This window comes from Amphiprion ocellaris, chromosome 16 (genome assembly GCF_022539595.1).
Source record: "Amphiprion ocellaris isolate individual 3 ecotype Okinawa chromosome 16, ASM2253959v1, whole genome shotgun sequence".
NCBI classification, from domain to species: Eukaryota; Metazoa; Chordata; class Actinopteri; family Pomacentridae; genus Amphiprion; species Amphiprion ocellaris.
The window spans coordinates 24110458-24129798 of record NC_072781.1 but is presented as its reverse complement, the minus strand read 5'-3'; positions in this window follow the sequence as shown (position 1 = coordinate 24129798).

The window sequence follows — 19341 nt, the reverse complement described above, 5'->3', positions numbered from 1 at the left end:
TTACTACAATATTCACAAAAACGGGAACTACTTTGACTGCAGCGATTCAAGACACTGGATAAAACACACTTTCTGTGCTCTACTGAACATTTTAGCATTTGAGTTGTAGTCCAAATATCTGTCCCCGCAGATTACGTATCTCCGCTAAATCTGTGATGGATCAGCATTGTCCTATTGTAAAATTGGCAAGTGCTTGTGGACTCACCAGATTTGAGAGGCTTTCATAAACACTTGTCACAAGTCTTCAGTCCATGCTGTGTTGGCAGAGGTAGTCCACAACCATCAGCTGCAAATAAAAAAACAGAAACGAATCTGACACTTCACTTCAGATGGAAAATGAAAGGATGAACATTCAACACTACACAAGTAAAGAGAAGCACGCCGTTGTGTATTTTATTTTGTTATTATCACTGCAAGCCATACATTTCTTTGACTAGACATGAGCTATTTTTGAATGTTCGAGGTTTTTGACCTTTCTTCTGATTTGCCAAATGGTGTGTTTCAATACTATACTACTATAGGAGATAATATGAGTTCAAAATACAGATAGGAGAATGCGTATAATGTCCTGATGAAACAAATCAATGGCCTGGTTGTACACATTATATACATTTTATTAGTGTCTTTAGTGGTGAGAATTAATAGTTCCTGACTTTTATTCTGCTTCTGAGGAAAGAAGGGTTTGAAGAGACAGGTCTGAAGTGACCACAGTGTGTAATCAGTGTTTTTCACTTTATCCACAGATCACCTTAAACTGAGTTTAAGTAATTTTAGCAGACATCCAGGTAATATTGGCACAATTTAATTGCGAAAGTAGTTTTCAGCCATTACATTTATTGGATGTTGAAACAACAGTCACTCAACATAAATATGTTTGCTGGGACAGTACATAGTAGAAAGTACCAAAAGTCATTCTATTAGCCTAGCACAGGCTCAACAAAACAAGATCACATTTAAGAAACTTCATCTACTGTAAATCTAAGCACACATTGCATGCATCTACATTGCATGCTGCATTTTATAACACCTACTATTTTCAGCCGCAGTACAGTTTCCACTACTCTGAACATGTTGCTCTGCATTCCACTCACTCATGCAGGATGGAGGAACAGAAAATAGGAAGTGTGTAGGAATAGTCTCTCAGTGTGGGTAGTTTGTCTTCTGCCAAACACATAACAAAAAACTAAATGATGAAGGTTCAAATGTCTCTAGAGCAAGAATAAAGGATTTCCTCTCTTCATTCTCTTTCAATATCACTCTTCTCCCAAATGGGTATTTTCAAGGTCCTATCCTGCTCCCGCATTGAAAAAAATCAATATTTGCAACCCACATGTGATGACAAATGTTGAACCACATGCATGTTCTCTAACCTGTGCAACACATCATGAACTGTATTAACTGACCTTGTCGTACTGCTGCTATTGAGGGGCAGCAGAAATGTGTTCTGAACCCATTAGCTGGTTTATTATGGTGACATTATAAGGAAATGCCCTTAATACTGTCATATTTCTGTAGATTAAAGGGTGCAAGATCCTGTGCAGATGAGACGAAAGACATATCTACCCTCTGCTTCATCTGCTCCCTGTTCTCTTAACAGCCCAGGTCCTCAGTCAGGGCAAACCCAGGCTGCAGTGACATGTGACCTTCTCACCTGTTTCTGTAAAGGGGGACACTGTGGACACTGTTCATTAAAGACTCATTCCTCTAAACAAGAAGTAGTTAATTTCTGCCTCTGTCTCAAGATATGGAAGTCCGTTTTTGTCACATTGAGAGAAACACAACAGATGAGAAACTATTGACTTCACTATGTAATTTGTGTTGATTTCAACTTTAACTAGTGGTGGGACGCAATTAAAAAATTTCATCTAATTAATTACAGGCATTGTAATTAATTAATCGCAATTAATCGCACTGTCAAATAACAATTTCTGAAACAATAAGTGAAGTTTTTCAATTCAAATAAAATTGTGGTTGACAGTTGAATCAATGAATAGAGATATACGTGTTTATAATTTAAAATTTATTTTAAAAAAAATTTAAATGGGACATATAGAAAAAAGTAAAGTTGATGATTTAAAGCCTGGATTTAGTTTTTTCCACTGTATGGCACATAACAAAAGCATAAATAGTTCAAGGAGCTTCAGAAAGTTGAAAATCCAGAGATTCATTCTGTTTTCATCGTTTCTGGGTCTCATAAATGGTGTAATTTTGATGGTTCTTTTTTTTAGGAATATAAATATATAAATAAATATAAATATAAAATATTTGTGTCATTTTTTATAAACAAAAAGTTTATAATTAAGTTATTAAAAGACAGATATTTTTGTTGTTTAAGTTATTCCTCCTCCAAGGAGGCGGGGCCTCGACAGTGTAATAACTTAAACAACAAAATAGTTTGTTTCATTTCTATTTATCTGCATTTTTCATCTGTCTACTACATTCACAGACTGCTGCAAAATCAAAGTGCAATCATAGCGATTATATTCAACATTTTAAGACTTTTTGTAAACTCAAGCACTGTCTTCTAAAGTGGTCTATTATGGGATGGCTACACAGTTAGCCGTTAGCAGGAGTGTTATAGCTAACGTTAGCTCTGGTGCTAACAGTAACATGTTTTACATTAAGGTGATACCGTCGGCTTTAAGTGCTGCTGTGATAAGAAAACTCTTTGTTGTACAATTTGCACAGAACCAGGCTTTTATCCAAGCTGCTATTGGGAAGATTTTACAAGAAAACTTTCTGCCCAACAAGCTCAAGCTGATCTTCCTTCACTGTTCACCAGTGCCTGACTTCACTCAGTGCTTCCTGTGCTTCTTCTTCATGGCTACAAACAGATTTTAGGTTCATTACCGCCACCTACTGGGCTGGAGTGTTCATCAGAGTTACTGGTGTGCCAGAAATTAGGGAACTGAGAAAGGTGCGTTAAAGTCCCAGCCCTAATTTTAACCAATTCCAAAAATTTGTAAAGTGGGACTTTCTGCATCAAAATTCTTCAGATTTAGTTTTTGAGAGTTGTAGTTGAGCTAGTGTGTTGAGCTGCAGTGAGTGGGAAAAGAGTTGAGTGAAGAAAGTAAGCAGGGACTTAATAGATCTGTGCATTCCCAAAGAAGCAATGGTGTAAGGTTACATCTGAACTAGTTATATGGCATGAAGGAATTGTTTTCATGGAAATACGTAACTTTAATACACAGAGATGAATTGTATGGGCTAAATTAAGAACTGGAGAGGGACTTTAAGAGTCCAGGTTGATGCAGATAAATTATTTTGTCTTTTATCTTAACATTCTATGCATTTGTTTAGCACATTTTAAACTATTGCGACTCCACATGCATGATATACTTTTTCCCAACACAAACTCAGCTATATGACGTATCATTTTGTTAATTTATTTTAAATATTAAAATATCAGGAACCAAAAAAAATGTCATGATTCTGACAGTGCTTCACTTTTTTTCTTGGCCCTCCCTTGTTCGGGGGGGGTGGGCTCAACTACAAAAACCAAACAATGTACTTACAAAACCAGGGGAAAGAGAACTAAGGGGGCAAAACAGGCAGGCTCAGGGAATCCAGAAGTTAGTGGGGGACAAAACTGGCAGACAGAAGGCTGGGGAATATTCATGAACAGGTTGGAGCAAAACAGAGTCCAAGTGGAGAAAAAACCAGGATGGGGGAAGCAGGAGAGTTCAAGGGGCTGAAGCAGACGAGGGGTTCACAGGGCTTGGTGTGGAAAACTAAATCCAAGGGGGGGAAACAGAGCCTGTGACAGGATGTGAGTGGCAGGGAGTGAATGAAAGGACAGAGCTTAAATAGGTGGAGGTGAGGTGGAGAACAGGTGAATGGAGTGAACTGATTACTGCAGCTGACACTCATTGCAGTAATCAGCTGAAGGCAGAATGCAGGCAGGAGAAACAGGGAGAGCAGGAGGGTGAGAGACAGGGAGAGAGAGAGAGAGACAGGAGGAAGAGGTGACAGACAGACAGAGGGAACCAAAGAGACAGGTAAAAAAAAAAACAGATCAGGACCCAAGGGAGAAAGAAGGAAAAATGGGGAAGAAGAGGAAAGAAGGGCAGGGGCTGGAGCAGGATCATAACAGAGTCTTGTCTGTTCTCTCTTTCTTTATATGTGCCTGGTCGTACCTGACCCACTTTAACACCTGAGCACTGTTCTCATTTAACTACCTGCTGCATAAAACTCTATCTCAGCTGTTCAGTCTTCTCAGATTGTTCTGCCTTCATTTGTGGTAGCATTGCCTCAGCCAAACCTTATCCTAAAAAACCTTGTCCAATGTTCTTGTTGCACTTTTTACTAACTCCAGCTTGTGCCTCTAGCTCTCACCTCAGACCTGTCAGCAATGCCAGCTTGTATTTCACCATTGAGCTGGACATCGACCTCCAGGCTCCACAACCAGCTGCTTCACCTTCTACATGATCAGCCACCCCACCTTGTTTTGTGTCACACCCAGTGCCTCGGTCAAGCACCTCACAGACCTTCCTGGATTCCCCACCTGCAGTCCAACCTCACCAACATGAGCTATGAGAATAAATGATACTGTAAACCTTCCTCTCATGTGTGTTCTGTGTTTGGGTTCAGTATCTATTTCTAGCAACTTTCACTCATGAATATAAGAAAAATGACATTATTTACAATATAAAATTGTTATATTATTTTTTTGACTAAAATATGACATCTGGGAAATATATTTTTGATTTTATGTATACGTTTTCATCTTCTTTTGTTTTTAAGCTTGTATTCCATTCCACCACTAGTCAGTAACATTTAGATCTGCTGCGCTCAGACTTAAAGGCAATCTGACTGAACTCTCTTTATTAAATAAATATTTATTTTTTAGTACATTAGCCACCAACTGTATACTGCAGTTTATATTTGTTAGATGTTTTAATATAGATTGTTTTTGCACACATTAACAAAATACACTGAGAGTTCATACTCGGTTTTCTCAAAAGCAAAGGCAGACCAAAATGCAAAACTGATCTGCAAAATAATGTATATGAATATACAGACAGGTGTAGAAGAAAGGAGTTGAGGAGGGAGGGGGTTGAGATTCAGTGCTTTGCTTAAGGAGCTTTCCTTAGCAGCATGTCTGCTGTTCTCAAGTGGACTTTCCTCTCTCCTCTACCCACTGGAAAAATTCAATCCGTCCTTTGAAGCAATAGTGACACCAGTGACTCCACATCCATCATGCAGAAGAAGCAGTAAATATTTACAAAGACTGTCAAACCACTGTGACAGCTGAGATGAAAGTGTTAGTGCAGGCAAAGACAAAGAAGAGGAGAGAAGATGATGGCACCAAACACAGCTGTGTCCTAGACATAAAGACTGATGTAACAAGTGAGAGGTCCAGCAGAACCAGCAGCATCGGGGGCTTTCAGTTTGTAATCTGACAGTTGATAAAGCAGACTCGGCTTCTACTTTGTGCAAATTCGGTGGAAGAATCGGAGGTCCAACGCATTGCGAAACTTACGTTGAACGTCTAAACCAGCCGTCATTAGACTAAAACGAGGACAGATTCAATAGTTTATTTATTGCCTCAAATGCTTTCATAAATACATTTTTGCTGAACTGTTTTTATAATAAAAGAGAAAGTTTGCATCTGAGCTGTCATGTTGGTCCAACGTTTCTACCGGATGAAATATCTGAAGGGCTGTCATGTGACCATGTAGTGGCCCACTAGTGGCCCGCCCACCAAGGGGACAATATTCAGATGCAACGTGTTTCCATGCGAGAAAAAATGGCCCTGTGGACATGTAGCTCTGGTGTCCATGCTCGCAGCAACATGTTTTGTATTGAGGTGATACCGTAAGCTTCAAATGTAGTGATGATAAGTAAACTCTTTGTTGCACAATTTGCACACAACCACACTTTTATCCAAGCTGCCATCAGGAAGTTTGTAAAAGAAAACTTTCCGCCTAACAAGCTCAATGCGGTCTTCACTGTTCACCAGACTTTAGGTTCATGACCGCCACCTACTGGGCTGGAGTGTGCATAAGTGTTACTAGTGTGCCAGAAATGAGGGAAGTGAGAAAGGTGCGATTAAATGCATTAATTTTTAAACGCAATATTTTTTCTGTAATTAATTAATAACATGAATGCGTTAAAGTCCCATCCTAGGAAACATAGAAATTTAAAAAAGCAGTTGTCACTTGTTTATGTCATGAATATAAATACATTTGGGGACCGTATGTAGTTCTGAAATACAGTAAAAACAAACAAACAAAAAACTAATGAGTGTAGTTTTTCATGCTGCATGCTATGTTCTATAAAGTCCTGAAGAACAAACAGTGAGGAGACTAGACGTACTGAACTAATGAGACAACATGACAGACATGTAAATATAAACAGGTAAAAAATATCAACATCATCAATATCTTCTGTCTTTACGTACTTTGTTTTCACTGTGCTCAAGCATAAGAGTCTTCTCCACTCACATAATAATTCACCTATAGGGACCTTCTTATAAATCACTGTAAGTGCTCAGACTCTCATCTAGTCAAAACACTGACAGGTGTCATCTATCATCTATGTGAATACAGAGACAAGAAGTGGGTAGAAAGAAGGTGAGGGTGGTGCTCAGAACACTGGACTCATCTGTCTTCTCTAGTGAAGAGGCTGAGATATCACCCTGATGTAGAAGAACAGCAATCCTCTGATATGTTGCAGGGGATAAACTGCTACACTTTAACATTGGCAGCTTCCATGTGAAAAAACTGAACACAGTAAATGTGACATTTGAGGTATTTAAAGAAAATTTTCTCAGCCAGCACAGATGAGGTTTTTTTTTTTGTACTACACATCATGAATGTTAGAATTTCTACTTAATTTCTGTGAGGATCAGCAACGTCACATGATCTACAGTTTTGACTGTGACCACTGTGTGAATCCTGCCATAGTTCCTAACATTTTGGATGAGATGCATTAACAGTGCAAGCTCCTGACTCATTTTAACAGGTTACTGAAGGCTGGATACTGAAGCAAGATAAAAGTCCGCAGCACTGTGAGGTTGTAGTTGAGCTAAATTCCAACATTCATCCATCCATCCATCCATTATCTACACTGATACGGCATAACATTATGACCACTGACAGGTGAAGTGAATAACACTGAGTATCTCCTCATCATGGCTCCTGTAAGGAAGTTGGATATATTAGGCAGCAAGTGGTTAGATGCTGATTTGAATTTGGCTCAAACTTTCTGTATTCAAGAAAGTCACTGGTAACAAGGGCTCACTTGCATAGAAAGAGTTTTTTTTTCATTTTTTTTCATTTTTTCAATTTCAATACCTAACTCTGTCTGACTTATGAGCATCCAAGGATATTCATGCATCTATTCCATTGTGTTATCACACATCATATGTATAATTTATGTGTATGCAGTATATATAATGCAGTTATTTTCTAGTTTTCATGCTTGCGTACTGCAATCATAGTCTGCCGTAGATGATCTGCTGGTGTTCATTAGTGCACTTAATCAAGGATGAAATATGGGGTTTTGAAGGCCATTGTGTAACCCTGATTCCCTGTTGTCACAGCATCTCTGTTTCTGCTGCTAACACAGCATCGAATGCCAGCGGAAGGCAGCTTGAACTGAGGGATGGCAACACAGCAACAGGGCCAGGAAGATGAATCTGTGGACCATGGACTAAAGTCTTGGGAAAACTCTGAGGCAGCTGTGTAAAATCATGTAGGATACGATCCTTGAAGTCTACAAGACAGCAATACATCACAGCAGGTTCTCAGAGGATTTGGGGGATTTGATTCCAGGGCAGTTGAGGGGATAGTGTGGCCCCAGGTGTCAGAGAGTTCATGTTTTTCATCACGGTTGACCGAAGGCTTCTTTTCATATTATAATATAGATTTTTCAAAGCGTATCTCAGTGGTATAAAATACTACAGCATGCAGATTTATTGCTTGTACCCAGAAAGAGCACTAAAACTGACAACAGAACAGCAAGATGTGACAACATATGTTTTGTACCGGGTTAGTAGTCTGTCACCTAATTTCTTTCAGCTGGCAATTTAGGAGTTAAGGAAGGAAAAGGAAGACCATTTGTTGTTCCCTTGCCCCAGCTAGATTTACCCAGTCAGTCAGGTTTAAATTTCTAATGCACTATTCACTAAGTCATTAGCCCAGTTGTCTAACCTTCCTGCATGCTACAACTACCCCATAATTATTTCAGTTATATTCATTTTAAAAAAATGCTTAAAATAGAACACATGGTCATTCATACCTTAGAAATTGTCTTCATAGTGTTTAATGTATAAACTGATCAGCAACAACACTAAAACCAAAGACAGGTGTAGTGAATAACATTAATTATGTTATAATACAATGTTCTGCTGGGAAACCTTGAGACCAAAAGCAGGAGTCTATCCCAGCTGACTTAGGGTGAAGGCAGGGGACACCCTGGACAGGTCATCAGTCTATCACAGAGTTACATATAGAGACAAACAATCACACTCACATTCACACCTACGGACAATTTAGAATTACCAATTAACCTCAGCATGTTTTTGGACTGTGGGAGGAAGCTGGAGAACCCAGAGAAAACCCATGCATGCGTAGGGAGAACATGCAAACTCCATGCACAAAAGTCCCAGGAAGGCCAGGACATGAACCAAGGATCTTCTAGCTGCAAGGCGACAATGCTAACCAGCAAGACACTGTGCAGTCCATTCTGGAGAAACAATACTGCGCAGTATTATGCAGCTGATTTAAATGTTAGTGCTGAGTGGTTTACATTCTAAAACATTTGGACACATATGTTTCTGCTCCCTGACTTCGGCTGCTGACCATAAGTAACTCCATGCAGAAACACATGCACAGCCTTTAGAAAACAACCATATTTGTTTATTATGATTATTAAACAGAAACAGGCCGGTACCAGTATAGAAACAAAGCCAAGTGTGTCAAAGTCTCTCTCTGTGTGTGCATGTGTGCGTGGGTGTGTGTGTGTGTGTGTGTGCGTGTGTGTGTGTGTGTGTGCATGTGTGTAATTGTATGTGCATGCAGTACAGGTACATTCAACATTTGTAGATATATACTCACAGCCCCAGGCATTAGAAATTCAAGGACAGAGGTTGCTTATTTAGCTGTAGCACTGCATGCAGTCAGATACTTGAGAATTGTCCACCCTGAAAAGGAGCGTGAACCCAATATGTGGAACAACCACAGAGCACCCAGTGCCCTCAATTTAATACAGACTGAGAGCAGCAACACATCCTGTTTATATTTGCAGTTTTACTCAGATATTTATGGGGTCCTAGCAGAGAAACGTAGGTAATTTGGGAAGAAATCACTTCCAAAATGCTGCACATGATAATGAGATTATGATTTCTTCTCGAAATGATGTCTCCTGCTCAGTGGCAACAGAGCTGAGGTAGAAATAAAAAAGAGGGGGTACAGTGTTTGCTGTTCCCCTTCTTCTGCTTTATTTCTTATTACTGAAGGTCAAATTAATCACCTAATCTTTTTTGGCTGCATTGCCAAATGAAAATCACAGTCATAAACTAGTCCAGTTGTATTTAGATCTCTGGAGGTGTCCTTTTAGGTACTGTGGTTTGCAAGGTAGAGACTCTGTGGACTGGACTTGCTCTGATTCATCAGATGCTTGATCTGTATAAGGATTTGGGACATTTGGGCTCTTTGTTGTGTTCCTGGAGCTGCTCTTGAATGGTTGTTTAGTGACTCAAGGTTTCCCAAGATGATCAACGTCATTCACTTTGTCAGTGATTTTAATCTCATGGCTGATCAGTGTTTGACCAGAAAATGTGAGACCTTATATAGACCAATGTGTAGTTTTCCTAATTATATCCAATGAACTCAGTCAGGCATTCAAGTTAAGTTGTAGAAGCATTTCGTGTATAATTGGTAGAAGTAAGGTGCACCACAGCTCCATGTAAGTGTTATTACAAAGGGTCTGTATATTTAATAAATGCATTTTTTTAATTTCATTTAAAAAAGAAAAAAAAACTATATCCATTATTTGCTTACTTCAGTTGCTTTGTTAGTGTTCCGTACTGTGTGCAAACTGATGAGAAAAACAAGTAAATTTAATCCACTTTTACATCTCAAATACAAAAAAATGCCTAAAGCTGGAGGGACTGAAAATTTCTATACTTGACATTATTTTCATCAAAGATGGTGTTTAAAAATGACACATTTTCTTCTTGTCCTGAGATGTTTTTTTCTTCTTTCAGATTCACTTTTAAGACACTCCGCTAGCTGAGTTTTCCTGTTTATGCTTTAAAAAATGTCAGTTCTTTTAATATTGTTTAACTCTTACACTCTTTCACTCTTGTGTAAAACAGATAACCATTAAGGTTTGTATTTCTTCTCTGTCATTTCTGACAAGCTGTTTATAGGAATGCGTTTCGTTTGGTTTTTGGTTTCTACATTTGCTTGCAAGAAAAGAACTAAAATGTGGCCAGTTTATCTTGTGGATTATTCCAGAATTGGAGGACATTTTATGTCCCTCTCATGAAATTTCAAATAATCCATATACAGAATATTAAAACATGCAGCTGTTGTGTAAATTTAGTTGTTCTGAGACCAAACCAAAAAAAAAAAACACTAGGAGAAAAGAATGATTGAAAATATTTTTAAAAATACCAAATAAGTCTGGACTTCCCCCTAAAATGCATTTTTCTCCTCCTGTCCCACCCCTCTGATGACCAAATTGAATCTCAAATAAAACAATTAAAATGAAATTTAAATCTCCTTTTTTGGGGTATTTTTTTCCATTGACGTCTCTTGCAATTGTGTGAACACATTTTAATCGACATAATATTTTAAATAATTGTTATGCATGCAACATGTGTCCCACAACAACCCTGTTAGCATAACCTTGTTAGCTAGAAGAAGAAAACAGTGAATCTCATGATACACTGGAATTAACATCATCAAACAGTTTTCCAAAAGAATGGATAGAGCAAAGCTATGTCCTCTTCAATTTTTCATATTTTCATTACATTTTCAGCCTTGATTTAATGTCTCATTCTATGTCATGCCACCCTATTATGCATATTATCAGGTTAAGACAAATTATTTTTACTATTTCCCATCAGTAAGATTGTCCTCTTGGTCAGCAGTAACAACTAGCTAAATATCTAGCTTCTTCTCCTGAGAAAAAGCTAACATTAACATGGAGTAGCAACCCTGTTACTGTGATTAGAGTAGGGTTAGCAGACAGCAAATAAAACATTATTGATGAATTTGTAGCAGCAAACTGTAAAAGAGAAGGTTAATTTTTCAAAAATTTTGAAGCCCAAATGTCCCCCAGTTCTGGAATGACCCTTATATTGTAATATGTCTCATATAATCTGAGCTTATTAGTTTAACAAGAATTTCTACTTAGCACAGACTGATCTCAAAATCCCTCAGAAAACTCTGCCTAAGATGTCTTTCATACTTCACCCACTTGTCATGGATTAACTTTTAAAAAATCCCACAATCAATCAGTGACATTCGTTAAATAATGCAGCAAATTCGTTGCTGATTAAATACATGATAGGTGAGTCTGACATGGTGACCTGTAAGGTTTACGCTCATTACTCGCTTTTCTTTGGTGATAAAAAATGAACTCAGTGTGTGATTGGCGACATTGTGGCTCACTGGCTGACCATTTCAGCTCATCTCATGCCATCTTGTCCACACTCTCCATCTGTCTTGGCTGCATTTTAACCCTTTGAACAGTGTGACTCACTAATGGCTCTGTCTGAGATCACACTCTGCAAGTATCAGTCAGGCAGCCAATCAGCCACACCTAATCATCTGTAGGACCCGCTTGACCTGTGATTGTTTGCGTTTATTTAATCATCGTACTAGGTCAGCACTCTTATACTTACATCAACTACGTTTGACAAGGGAACATGTGTTTCTGCTTTTAGATTGCATGGAGGCAGTGAAGAACAGGAGTAAGTGCCAGGATCCATAAAAAGAAATGAGCAGCAGTAAATCCAGCAAGAATAAATCTCAGTTCAGTCTCAAGTAACACTGTGGAGCATCTCTAAATCGCAAATCAGTTTATGAAATACACTTTGTGGACCTTTCACTAAACACTTCTTACCACAGTTTATGGAAAAGCTTTTCACTCATAACTTTTGACAAATGAAACCAACAGCATTGTTTTTTCACCTACTCTTCCTTCCTACTGAGCATCAGTAAAGTTATATTTAAGGGTCATTCCAGAATTGGAAGACATTTAGGCTCCAAAATGTTTGAAAAATTAACCTTCTCTTTTACAGTTATCTGCTACATATTCATCAATAAAAGGCAATAAACTACCAAAGGCTTGACTGGTTCAGTTTACACATCAATGGTACCATTTTTATTCCATGTTTTATTTGTTGTTTGTCAACCCTACTCTGATTACAGTAACAGGGTTGCTAATCCATGCTAATGTTAGCTTTTCTCAGAAGTAGAAGCTAGATATTTAGCAAGCTGTTACTGCTGACCAAGAGGGTGGGACATAAAATTTCCTCCAATTCTGGAATGACCCTTAAGCATTAAAGCTGCACTAGTCAGTGTGTTTTACTTAATAACCGGTCTAATGACTGTGTGTCAGGTGAAACTTGGTTGTTCATTGTGAAGTCCATGAACAATTGTCACACGTCAGTTCCGCTCAGCATTTAGGAGCATTTTTTATGCTATGGTTTGATTGCAAAAAGCTCTTATCGGTGGGTGCACTACCTGCCAAACAGCAAGCACCAGACATAAAACAAGCAAGCAGCTGATGAACATAGTTGAGCATTTACATTAGAGAAGTCACAGAAACAAAAAGTTAGTGCCATACTTGTCAAAGTTAGTGAAGACCGAAACAGATTATGTTGCCAAAACAGCACTGACTAATCACTTCACGGAGAGATGACCTCTGGTGGTGTCCTGTGGCGTCTGGAAGTGGATGTTGGCAGTGGATCCTTTCTGTCCTGTCGGTTGTGTGGTGAGGTCAGCGTGGTTGAAGCTTGCTCTGGTGCATCTTTAGGATCATGACTGGATTGTGTCTAGTTTAGAGGCCAATGTGTATGTACGTGCATCAGCTGGAAAGAATTTTGTCTGCATCCTCACCAAATTTCATGTTTTTGAAAAACATATTGGTGAAAATAATAAACCCTTAAACTAGCTTCCCAGATAAGATTGTTATTATTATTTATTTAGTCATTTATTTATTTTAATTTTTCTTCTTGAGGGAGAAATGACAACTGATTCCAGGTGTGAAATTCGCTGAAATTTTCAGAATTCTGCCAAAACATTCTGGCTCCTAAATAACTAAATTAGTAACCACTGAACAAAGCAAGAAAAGCACTCAGAGAGTGCAGTACTCCGCCGAGGCTGTATCGTTTCCGACGGATGAAATCTTTAAACAATTCATGGTCCGCAGTGCTCAATTTGTAGTAGGATCACAATCATGTGATCGTCAGCAAGCAGCTGATGTAGTGTTCACTTGTAGTCATAGTTACAGTGACGACGTGATGCTATCTCGCAGTGATATAGAAATCTTTAACAAATCTGTGGATCCAGACTATAAGCCACTGCCAAAATCTAATCACTTGGTCCTTATGTCATTTCTGGCCTTCCCTGAAAATTTCATTGAAATCCGGTTGTCCATTTTTGAGTAATGTTGCGAACAGACAGACAGACGAACAGACAAACCAACGCCGATCGTCACTTACCTCCAACAAATTCCTTGGCAGATTAATGAGAGATGGTGCAGCAACACATTTTTGAACCAACCCTTAATTAAATTCAAGTAAACTGAAGCTTGCTCAAGTGTATTTGATAAAGAATTCAGGAAGCTCATCAGCATCAACATCACAGGCTTGCCTAGGCTGTTACATGGAGTGTTTTATTTTGTATGATCAGGACAACATACTCAATAAGCTGCGAGCATCAAGTGTATTTCTCCACATTTAGATATTAATGTGTTGGGAAAATAACACTCATCCGTGAATTTCAACCTGACATGGCATTAAACAGTTCCCTACTCTCATTTCAGTTGAACTCCTTAGGCTGTATAGGATTACTCAGACTGCTTATATGATCTAAAAGCTTGGCCAAAGGCATTTTAAAAGCAAAATTCTGTAAACACTCAACATTTCAGTTTTTACTTGTCTTGCAAAACAGCTCTTCGGAGGGAGACGGTGGCTGATGAGAGAATCTTAGCATCAGTGGTTCATGATGCTGGAATTGTGATTTTAAAAATGATGTGATCATGTTATTTTATCTGATATAATCCATGATGTATATTATTAAGGTACAGAAGATAACAAAAAAAGGACTCAGAGAGCACAGTACTCCGCCAAAACTGCTCAGTTGTATCATTTCCAACGGCTGAAATCTTGAAAAAAATTGTAGTAGAAATCACAGCAACATCGAATATGGCCATTTAATATAGATGTACCCACAAACTAAATGACCTTGTGCTGAGCCCATTTGTGTTAAGCATGTGTACATTATGTATGAATACCGTTTCGCATGACCTAAATAAATAGAGGGCAGCGGAAATTGATGGGACTCAGAAACACCCACACAGTTTAATCAATTGTTCCTTGTATCATTTCCGACGGATAAGTCCTGATACGTTGATAGCAGTGGATTTGTGGCAGGATCGCAATCATGTGATCGTCAACAGGCAGCTGACGTAGTGTTCACTTGCGGTCATAGTTACAGTGACGCCGTGCTGCTTTTTTGCAATGGCACAGAAATCTTTAACAAATCCATGGATCCAGACTGTAAGCTGTATCACTGCCAAAATCTAATCACGTTGTGCCATTTCTGACCTTCCCTGAAAATTTCATCTAAATCCGTTAGTCTGTTTTTGGGTAATGTTGCACGCAGACAGACAAACAGACAGACAGACAGACAAACAGACAGACAGACAGACAGACAGACAAACCAACGCCAATCGTCACATAACTCTGCTGTGGCTCCATCTCCTTGGCGGAGTAACACATGAAAGCATGTCATCATGAACATGCAGCATTTCCAGTTTACTGAGTTTACTTCCAGCTTCATGAGACGTCATACTGTACTGGAAAGTGAATATAATTAGGTTTAGACTATAACTACACTTTCATCAGCGTGGCTGCTGCTCGTTGGAGGTGAGTGAAGCACAAATTACAAACTATCTTTAAATCAAGCTGCCACTGTGAGTGAAGGCACTGGGATGGAGCAGCTGTGTACACACTGACATGACAGCAAGGAGCTGCTAAATGTTATTTCAACTTGACTGCCAGTTTCAAGCAAGATTGCTGAGATGGCTGACAGGAAGTCTGAGCAGATAACCAAGTGTATTCAGAGGGTGATAATTATTGTGAATCAATTGTGTGCAAAGAGAGTGACAAAGTCAACATGTTGCTGCGCCATCTTAAAGTTATATCACTTTAACTGTAATTACACTAATAAACTCTTTACTGGACATAATTTGTTTTGCAATCTGTCATTCTTGTCAAATGTTTCACAAATACATCCAAATAAGCGTGTGATTCACCCAATATAATTCTGTGCTTTCCCAAAGATTCCCATTTCCAAGCAGATGAATGAGAATATTCATATAATCTCTCAAGTCTAATTATTTTAGAGCCCAATTTAGCAAGTATTTAAATTCATTATCTACTCCAGCCAAAATCTATCACTGACATTTAGATGTATTTTTAGTCTCCATCTAAATCATCCAAAGGAACCAACAACTCTGAGCCTTTTCACTCAGGTCCACTTCATCAGGATTCAGAATTTTCTGCCATTGCCTTTTTTCTCCCCCGGGATAAAATATTAATGCTGAAGCCTTGACAAAATGATGACATCTTTTCAATTAATGATGGGCTTTAAAAGTGCAGGGGGAAATAGAAAGCCCTAATGTCCTTTTTCATCTTGTGGAAAAAAGACTGACGTTGTGGAATATTTATACACCAGCAATTAGACCCAGCCTTTTAAAGAGTAGCAGCTCTGACAAATCACTCGTCATGTGAAAGTGACAACAGTATCAGTGTTGTTTTGTACAGTTTCTCACTTGTCAGAATTATATAATATGCTGGCAGGGAATCCTAAGCTTTTCTCTTTTTTCATCCCACTTTGCTCGAATTAAGTTCAAATATTGTATCAGAAAAAGTTAAACATTTCCTACTTGGATTCTTGCAAACTGACTTACAGAAGAGACAGTTACTCCACCTAGGAGGTGGAAGCTTGGCGGACAATTGATGTACGTTTGTCTGTCTGTTAGCAACATTACTCAACAATGGATTAACGGATTCAGATGAAATTTTCAGGGAAGGCCAGAAATGACACAAGGACCAAGTGATTGGATTTTGGCAGTGGCCTATAGTCTGGATCCACAAATTTGTTAAAGATTTCTGTATCATTGTGATAGCAGCACAGCGTCACTGTAACTATGACAACAAGTGAAGACTACGTCAGCTGCCTGTCGACGATCACATGATTGAGATCCTACTACAAATCAACCGCTGTGGACTTATCAGGACTTATCCGTCGGAAATGATACAAGGAACAATTGATTAAATTGTGGAGGTGTTTCCGAGTCACACCAATTCCTGCCGCCCGCTATATATTTCGGTCAAGTAATTCCGTATCTGTACATAACGTATACATTCATAACACACGCCTGTGCTCAGCGCAACGTCATTTAGTTTGTGGGTACATCTATATTAAATGGCCATATTTTATGGTGTCATGATTTCTGATCATCAATAACTATAATAAACAAATGCTGCATTTCTGACAATGCCATATGGTTGAATGAACAGCCTCGATAGAGTACTGCACTCTGAATGCTTTTCTAGTTTGTTCATGTGTTCTAATGTTTTCTTAATATTTTTCACTTTTTACAGGAATAATACACTTACTAACAACTTTATGAGGATAAGCTTCTTATTCATGCAATTATTCAATCAGCTAAGCATGTGGCAGCAAATTGACAGAGCTTCACTTATTGTCCACAGTAAACATCCGAATGTGAAAAAATGGGATCTCAGTGACCTATCTGAGTGGACTGGTTTGAGGATTTCTGAAACTGCTGATCTGGGATTTTTATCACAGCAGTTTGTCAGATTGACATAGAAAGCTGCAACAACAACAACAACAACAAAAAAAAAACAAGTGAGCAGTAGTTCTGTGGACAGAGGGGAGAGAAGGATGATCTGACAGACTAGAAATGAAAGAAACTATGGTAGCTCAGTCAACCAGCCTTTACAACTGTGGTGAGCAGAAAAGCAGCTCAGAATGCACAACATGTTCATATTTGAGACAAATGGCCTACAAAAAGTGGAAGACCACATCAGGTTCCACTCTTGTCAGCCAAGAACAAAAATCTTAGGCTGCAGATGGCAGGGTCACAATTTGGCATTAGCAGCACGGATCCATGGAACCAACCTGTGTTGTGTGAACAGTCCAGGCAGCTGTTGGTGATCATATAATAATGACTAGAAAAGCAATCAGAGAGCGCAGTACTCTGCAAAGGCTGCTCGGTCGTTGTGTAATTTCCCACAACTGAAATCTTGAAGAAATTTGCGGCGGAAATGACGGCAACATAGGCAAGGCAAGGAAAGTTTATTTATATAGCACATTTCATGCACAAAGTAATTCAAAGTGCTTTACAATGGCAGTGAAAATAATTACAAAGATTCATTAAAACATTAAAAGCATGCATTAAAATCATAGAAATAAAGCATGATTTAAGCAATAAAATCAACATGAAATTTTATGATGAGAAAAACAAAGAAACTAATATTCAGATAGAAAGATAGATAAAATAAATTCACTTTAAAAGCTACGGTGCAGTATAAGAGTGACAGTGCAGTGCTGGTATTAAAACAGTCATTAATCAAAGGCAACAGTAAATAAATAAGTCTTTAGCCTTGATTTAAAGGAGCTGAGTGTTTCACCAGACCTGCAGTTTTCTGGAAATTTGTTCCACATTTGTGGAGCATGAAAACTGAAAGCTGCTTCTCCGTTTTTGGTTCTGACTCTGGAGACAGAGAGCAGACCTGGACCAGAGGACCTGAGCGATCTGGATGGTTCATATGGTAAAAGAAGGTCATTGATATACTTGGGCCCTAAACCATTCAAAGCTTTCTAAACTAACAAACGCATTTTAAAGTCTGTCCTCTGAGAGACCGGAAGCCAGTGCAAAGACCTCAAAACTGGAGTGATGTGATTGACTTTTTTAGTCTTGGTGAGTCAGACAGTGACGAGTCCCACTGCATCGGATAATGACTGGTTGGCTGAAAAGGAGCAACAATTAGAAAAGAATACAATAAATGGAAAAAATATGTTCAAATAAGTTCACCCCATTAAAGGTAAAGTCCAATACAGTTTTTTTTTCCATACAGTTTTTTCAAATTTTGCAGATCTTCTCATGGTTCACTAGTTCTCTGTTCTGTGTGCTCTCTGAATAAAATCTGATCACAGCTCTGGTTCTGTAAATGGGAAAGAAAGTGGTTCTGACCGAAGCACTCAGCACAATTCCAGTGTGTCCCCTGCACGTTTGAGCCAATGCACAGGACAGGAGGAACAGGGAGCAGGAGAGGTGATGGGGGGAACACAGGTGAGACAGATGGGAAATCTGAATGTGTGTCTTCCTCCACACAGAATAACTGCAAATGCATGTAATACAATGTGTAGTGAATAGCCCTGCAATAAATACACTGGTGTTCAAAGAAAGTACATCAGTCCTTAAAATCATATTTGTGGTCCAAATAATCCAAGTATTTAGCAGGATTTATTTTTTTTTACAAATTGCATCAGATGAAACTGTCATGCATGGATGATATATTATTAATATTGCATCAGCTGTTACTTTCAGCTATATAAGTATACTCTGCTAGAATTGCAGCCGTCCCTTGCTTGTGTCAGGATGGTGCCTGGTGAACTTTTCATTTTGTTTTCCATTCAAAATGAAAAACTGAATCAACTTGAAGCATTCTGATAGCATTTCAGACAAAAATGTTTACAAATTTTATTTACTCAAGGTTCAAGAATGTTGACTGGCTGACATAGGCAGTTTGGAGGAGAATCCACTGAGGGCAGAGGCCAGCTGGAGTGAAGGAGGCTGTTGTGATCTGAGAGAGCAGCCAGGTCTTACTGGTGCTGGATGGCAATTGAGGTTGTAGCAGTGATGAGTGGAGCAGGTCGGCTCAGCATGGAGCCAGACGATTGGTGTGGGGAATGGTGTAAGCTGGATGATTAGGAGCAAGGTTAGTGCTGGGCGGCTTATATGTAGCAGAAGGTTGAGTGGAGTTGATGTACTGGGGGAGGAAAACCTGGAGGGCAGGGACACACTAATGTCACTTAGAAATTCTAGGAAAATCTAACAAAC